Raw genomic sequence first — 6,904 nt, forward strand, 5'->3', positions numbered from 1 at the left:
TGGATTTGTTTCAGCTTTTGTCTTCTCCAGATGTTAACTGATGGACTGGAGTGCTGTGGATTACTTGTGGATTATTGTGATGTTTTTATCAGCTGTTTGGACTCTCATTCTGATGGCACCCATTCACTGCAGAGAATCCATTGCTGAGACACTGATGCAATACTAATCCTTCCTTTAATACTAGTGTCATTGTTTGAAATTGGTTGACATTTAATATTTTTCGTAATAATCCTGCTTCTATCATAAGTGCTTCACTCTCAGAATTGTTATCTATAGCAATCGACATTACACAAAGAATCCACGAGGTTTCTTTAATCTCGGCGGTTTGCATACGCTCACTGTTTGCTCTTAGAGAACGTCTGACAAACACCAGCGTTTCTGCGCATTTACAGAGATATTCTCTGACAAACACAGATGTTTCCGATGGCACATCTGCACACGATGAAGCTCCACCGCTGGAGTTTATTTCAGAGGTTTCTGAAGCGCATCTTTTCTGACACTTGTGAGTTCCCTCAGTTTACCTGCACGGCCTCAACAAATAACACAAGACACAGCACACAAACAAATGAAATCCACAGATGGTTTACACAAGCGAGCACATGTGTTTACTGACGGATCTCTGCTCCGAGTGTTTGCTAAAGGTCAGTGGGAGGTTCTGCTGAGACTTGGTTGAATTCAGCCTCTGTTTTGCAGTTTTACTCTCAATCTGGAGCCCGAGAGGAAAACAAAAAGGCTGCTCAAGAAACTTTATGGAGGTTTCTCCTAAAATATACACTCTTAAAAATAAAGGTGCTTCACGATGCCATAGAAGAACCTTTTTGTCTAAATGGTTCCATAAAGAACCTTTAACATCTGAAGAACCTTTCTGTTTCACAAAAGCTTCTTTGTGGCGAAAGAAGGTTCTTCAGATTATAAAAAGGTAAGAAAGAGATGGTTCTTTAAAGAACCTTTAACTGAATGGTTCTCTGTGTAACCAAAAATGGTTCTTCTATGGCATCGCTTGAAGAACCTTTTGAAGCACCTTTATTTTAAAAGTGTTTTTTACTGTTGACAGTAAAAGTCTGTACTCTGATTAAAGTGGATGACATTGAATCAAAATCGTTGATATTTGTATGTGAAGTTTGTTTCTTTGGATACACATGTAACATTAATGTATAGCAATGTAAAAAAACAGACTTGCAATATTTTATGAATCCTTTTTGAGGTTAATGGAATAGTGAATTCATAAAAATCATACACTGGCTTTATAATATATTTATAATAAATGAGATAAATATAATTAAGTATGAATGATCTTATAAAAATGAATCACATTGAAATTGCTTTATTTATTTATTTATTTATTTATTAACTCTGAACCAAGTTTCAATGTCAGTTAAATTGTGAGAATGACTTCAAATCTAATAAATTAGGATTTCATTTATGAATTAATTTGCCAGTAAAGTGATCTTTAAAAAGGTCTTTAAATTTCTCATTGAAGATGCCAAATTTTCTCCATTATTTAAAGATAAATAAGAAATTCTGATGAGAAAAATCATATTTAATCAACTGGGAAGAGGTTTCTCAAATATTTTCTACATTTATAATTCAGTGCCATACCAGCTATGGCTATAGTCATGGCACAAAACAAGTGAAAAATAGAAAAGTATATATAATTAACAATTTAAAATGACACAAAAAAATAAAAAATGAATCAATAAATAAAACTTTTTAAAGATTGTCTTTGATAACAAATCTAAAACTTATTATTGGCGTTATCATATATTTAGGACAAATGAGATATGGTGTGATTAATATTATACATTTTTAATTACATTTGAAAGGAATTACACATTAAAACTGCTTCTTTTTTACTCTGAACTTGTTAAGCTTCAATGACAATTAAATTGTGCAAATGACTTCAAATCCAATCAATATGAATTGAATTTATAAATCAATTTGTCAGTAAAATGGTCTTTAAAAAGGCTCTTAAGTTTTTCACTTAAAGACACTTTCTCTCCATCATTTAAAGATAAATGAGAAATTCCAGCCAGTCTTTAAATCAACCATTCAGACGTCTCTCAAACATTTTCTTTTTCCATATTTGTACATGAGTAGGTGACATTATTTTATCAAGATTTTAAGTTAATCGTTATATGAAAGTATAAGGCACATATTTTGGCTTATTTATTTATAAAATACATAAATGTTACATTTTATATAACTTCATATATTAGTTAAATACATAAGTGCACATACATTTTAAATTTAATTTTAAATTTTTTAATTAAATTAATGTAAAATATTCCATATAGCTTCTCAGTGTGATCATCAAAACTAAATGCATTATAAAAGAATTAGCATAAGCAAAAGGCTCTAATATAATCAAGAGTTACACATCAAGAATTTAATTGCAAGTAAACGGTAACTCTAATCTACGTTAAAAAAAAAATGGTGCACACTTTACATATCTATAAAAACAAAGGAAACATATATGAATAATATTGATAAAATCTAAGATATGTAATAGGTCTCGTTAAGATTTTCCTGTCAACAAGCTTCACAGAGCAAAAACACTGAAAAACTCTAGAACTTCCCACTGGAACAGAGCTGATGTTTGTCACACAAGTGTGTGTGTGAGTGTGAGTGTGAGTGTGAGTGTGAGTGTGTGTGTGTGTGTGTGTGATATATATATATATATATATATATATATATCATATTAAGCACTTGTAATTACATTAAAATACATTTTAAACTTCTCAGAATCAGACTACAGGTACTTTCTTATTGATTACATATCATTCACACAATAGCAATAAATTATTGATAAGTTATTGATTCTTCCTAATTCCTCTTTTCCATCTTTGAAATGTTCCTTTCCAAAATAGCCACCGTTTATATACACTCAGAAAGTCTGTCAGTTTCACAAAGACATTTGAGAGAAATTTGACAGAAATTTGAGGTATATATATACAGAGGCGGACAAAGTACTCAATATTGCTCCATTACAAGTAAAAGTTGTAAAGACAGATTTTTACTTAATGGACCGGATGGTTCGGTTGACCTCGCTGCAGGTGCGTGAACATCTCTGATGCTGTTGGGGTCAGTTAACGAGAGAAAGCGAAAAAGATAAAACACAAATAAAATAAACAAATAAAGCCAGTGTTTTCGACAGCTGCCAATACATCACTTAGCGTTTGCTGCTTTGACTTTTAGGGCGACAATCTGAAGCTGCCAAATGTGTAATTAGGACGTCTGATTTTAACGGAAGGCCCGTTTAAACACAAGCTACGGTTGAAAGGTTAATTACAGCCGCAGCGCCAGACGTTTAGACCAAATCAATGTTTATTACAACGCAAAGCCAGTGGATTCTGATTAACGTGAAGTGTGTTCATCACGGCATTTTACTCCAACTATATGGTGAAAGAAGTGACTTTATAGCTTTCTCTGGCAATTTATGTTTGTTAAACACAATTAAATACCAAATAAAATAATATATTTGCTTTAAATAACTAACCTTAAACAATTTGTGTATAAAAATGCCTCTTAACCATGGAAAACGTCTCGGTTACGTATGTAACCCTCGTTCCCTGAAGTGACCGACGAATTGGGATCTCGCTTAGCGAGACCAATCCACTTCGAGTGTAAACTAAACGAGCCAATGCACATTGGCATGCGATGATTGCATCCAGCTGCCGCTGATCACAGCGTGAGCATAAAAAGGCAGCCGGTGCAACGCATACCAGGTTTTCGCTGAGGAGCCGAGTCGGTGACCCGGCCGCTCAGCGGTGGCACAGCAGCCGTGGTGATGGGACGTGATGTCTCCATTCCCTCCTTCAGGGAACGAGGGTTACATACGTAATCGAGACGTTCCCTTTCAGTCAGTCACGTTCGACATTACGTCAGTGACTGACGAATTGGGATCCAAATGGAAAACGCCACTATTGCTGACCCCCTCCAGTGCCCTGCGAAAGTCGGCAAGTCCCCCCACACCACTCCTTCAGGGAACGAGGGTTACATACATAACCGTAACCCCGAATTGGGATCCCTACCAAAGCGCCATGGATGCTGCCCCTTCCAGTGTCCTGTGCGAGCCGCCTGCGCCACTTTTTGGTGTAGGCCGGGGCTCACAACAAGAAGACCAGTCACCATTGTCATAGCACTACCCACTCAGTGAGATTGGATAACACTGGGAAAACGTACCCGTTCCACTTGGAACAGGGGTCTTCTCAGTGAGAAGAACACCACTCGACGAACAGGTTCCACATCAAGGCGTAAGTGTGTCTCGTAGACGGTGCTCTCGCCGAAGTGATGGTGTCAACTACCTCCTGGGGTAGGTCACCTAGAACCTCCGTGTCCCGTCCAGGGACCAGACATGAAGTTTCCAGAGGTCTGGACGCATAGCATAGCCGACATCTCCGGATCCGATTCTGGCGTTGCCACCATCCTGGAGGGCGGCAGCGCACCCGAATCTTCTTCTCCAGAGAGCTCTCCCTCCGATGCAGTGATCAACATCCGGTCGTCGGGAGGAGCACCAAAGGATACCACTGGTACGCTCTTTGAAGAGGGCCCAGCGCGTTCCTTTGGCGGCTCAACTGGTTGCGAAGCGCTAGAGGAGCGATGGTCCCCCAAGGGGGGGTCCCCCAACACTAGATCGAGGCAGAGGCAACGGAGCTCCGCCCCCCTGGAGGAAACGGAGCCTGGCCCGCAGCTCCGAGATGGTCATCTTCCCGCAATGGGAACATGACTCATCCGCGAACACCACCTCAGCATGTTTAATGCCCAGACACGTGAGGCAGCGATCGTGACCATCATCCGGTGCCAGGTAACGACCGCATCCAGAAACGCACGGGTGAAACGGCATCTTTAAAAAGATGATCTGTCGTCTTTACAAAGACCCACCCATGTAAACTCTTTTAGAGGGAAATGCTCTTTTACGTGCTGAGACGCACAGGGGAGTTGCAGCCTGGAGTGCGCAACCCACTCGACACAGGAACGACCACCGCTGAAGCGCCGTCCACCAACACAAGAAGCTCTCGAGAGCACGCTAGACTCGTCACACATGAAGCAGTTTGGTAGGAGCAGAACGATGTTGTCGCTCGGCTCCGAAGCTTGGCTCGTTTAGTTTACACTCGAAGTGGATTGGTCTCTCTAAGCGAGATCCCAATTCGTTGGTCACTGACGTGACGTCGAGAGTGACCGACTGAAAGGGAACTCACTGCAACCTGTTTACAATAAGTGTGATTTTCTTCATCGCTATTTTTGTTTGTTTTGTTAAAAATCTAAAACAAAATCTTGTAGATGTGCACCTATTATGATTATTAAACAAGCTAACACTAACATTTTTATTACTTGAAATAAAATATACATTAACTGAAAAAAGTAAAACATCGCATTCGCATTTTCAGTTAATTTAACTACTAAAATATCTAAAACTGAAATTTAATATAAACTATACAGAAATATTTAAAAACAACAAAAACTAATAAAAGTGGCGAACACACACAATAAAATTACTAAAACGAAAACAGAAAATAAGATCAAATTCAAAATATTAAATAAAAAAATGTAATAGTATCTCAATTATACTAAAATAAAATTGATTCCAAACTATAAGGCGAATGGAGCAAATTTATAGTTTTCTCTATCAATTTATATTTCAAAAACACAATTATACACCAAATAAAATGATATTTTTGCTGTAAATAAAGTGTAAATAAAAGTAAACAACTTTTAGCTAGTTGAATCTCTCATTTTAATTTAGTTTAACTTGATGTACTAAAATAATTACAACTAATACAAATGTCAAAAAGACAATAAAATGATTAAAACATTATTTAAAATTACAATGAAAGACGGAAAATACAGAAATAAAAATATTCAAAATATTGATGAAATTATACTAAATTATACTAAAATAACACAGACGCCAGCAAGGTCAAATTAATTAATTAAAACTATTTAAATGTAGAATTTGTATAAACATATTTTCAGAATCATTCTTGTTTTCGCTCATCACGTTACAGCAAGAGGAGAAACTGTACAAAATGCTCCATCAATGCTCATAATTGCATTTAAAAATGAAAACATTTATAGCTACTGCAGTGTTCAGCGTTATTAACACACAAATGAACAAACTGGAGACTCGAACGCTCGGCAGCACTTCTGATCTTTCTCTTTCATAATAACCCATGCAGCGTCCTTCTGCAGGAGAAATTACACAACATCCATCCAGACCTATTTAACTGCATGATGGATGCGTCCCATCAAACGCAGCCCAAACTCTCTGACCTTTCCATTCAGCTGAGGGTTGCACACGATTGCAGCAGGTATGACGACAGGATAGTGCTTTAGTTTTTAACACGGGTTTGTTCGGATCAAACTCTTTCAGTTCTCTGACTATTTGAGCTCATAATGGGAACAAACACTGGGTATTATATTTGCAAATGCACACATTTGTACACATGCAGACCAAAATGCTCGGCTTTCACATCAAACTATAAAGATGCAGCATTTATTTAATCTACAGAAGGAATTAAAGCACAGTTTTCTTAATCAGTATTTTTTGTTTCGTTCTGTTTTGTTAAAAATCCACAATAATGTCACTTCATGATTATTGAACTAATTAAAACCATAAAAAACATTTTATGTGACTTATTTTGCTAATAAAATAAACTTAATTAACTGAAATAAAGTAAAATATTAATTATCTTACCAAGGCAGCATTTCTCATTTTCATTTAGTTTAACTTATAAAATAATAATAAATATATATTTAATAAAAATAATATTAAATATAATAAAATATGTTATAATCTAAAACTGAAATAAAAATTAAAGCTATAGATACAAACAATTACTAATAATGCCTAAAACAATAATGAAATTACTGAAACTAAAAATGAAAAATATAAAAAATATATAAA

The sequence above is a fragment of the Sinocyclocheilus anshuiensis genome, unplaced genomic scaffold (genome assembly GCF_001515605.1).
Source record: "Sinocyclocheilus anshuiensis isolate Anshui unplaced genomic scaffold, SAMN03320099.WGS_v1.1 scaffold708, whole genome shotgun sequence".
In the NCBI taxonomy this organism is placed as follows: Eukaryota; Metazoa; Chordata; class Actinopteri; order Cypriniformes; family Cyprinidae; genus Sinocyclocheilus; species Sinocyclocheilus anshuiensis.